We start from the raw sequence: 362 nt of genomic DNA on the forward strand, positions 1-362 counted from the left end.
GTTCCCGGTGCCACCGTACGACTGTCACAGACCTGTTCCCGGTGCCACCGCGCGGGTGTCACAAACTTGTCGCCGGTGCCACCGTGCGGGATGTCACGGACCCGTCCCCGGTGCCGCCGCGCGGTGCCCCGAGCCCGGCACTGCCCCCGGTGCCCCGGGCTCGCGGTCCCCGGGGGGGTGAGGGGGTGACCCCGGGGGTAATGAACAACCCGCCCCGACCCCCCGTGTCCCCCCGGGACCCCCCCGGGACCCCCCGCGCAGCCGCGTCACCGCCTGCGTCACCGGGTTAATGTGACCGGGGGACACCGGGGGGGCAGCGCTGGGCACGGCGACCGGGGGGGTCAGAGAGACCCGGGGAAGAT

General features: G+C 75.7%; 1 protein-coding gene across 1 annotated transcript in view; it reads left to right on the forward strand.

Moving 5' to 3' along the window:
- Nucleotides 1-316: 316 nt before the first annotated feature.
- LOC120499470 (tRNA (guanine-N(7)-)-methyltransferase-like) overlaps nt 317-362 on the forward strand; it is a gene marked incomplete at its 3' end in the record, with an annotated part of 1,688 nt that continues 1,642 nt past the window's right edge. Inside the window, exon 1 of the mRNA XM_039703230.1 lies at nt 317-340. The remainder of the gene's footprint in view (nt 341-362) is intronic.

The sequence above is a fragment of the Passer montanus genome, unplaced genomic scaffold, assembly GCF_014805655.1.
Source record: "Passer montanus isolate IOZ18808 unplaced genomic scaffold, ASM1480565v1 scaffold161, whole genome shotgun sequence".
Classification (NCBI taxonomy): domain Eukaryota; kingdom Metazoa; phylum Chordata; class Aves; order Passeriformes; family Passeridae; genus Passer; species Passer montanus.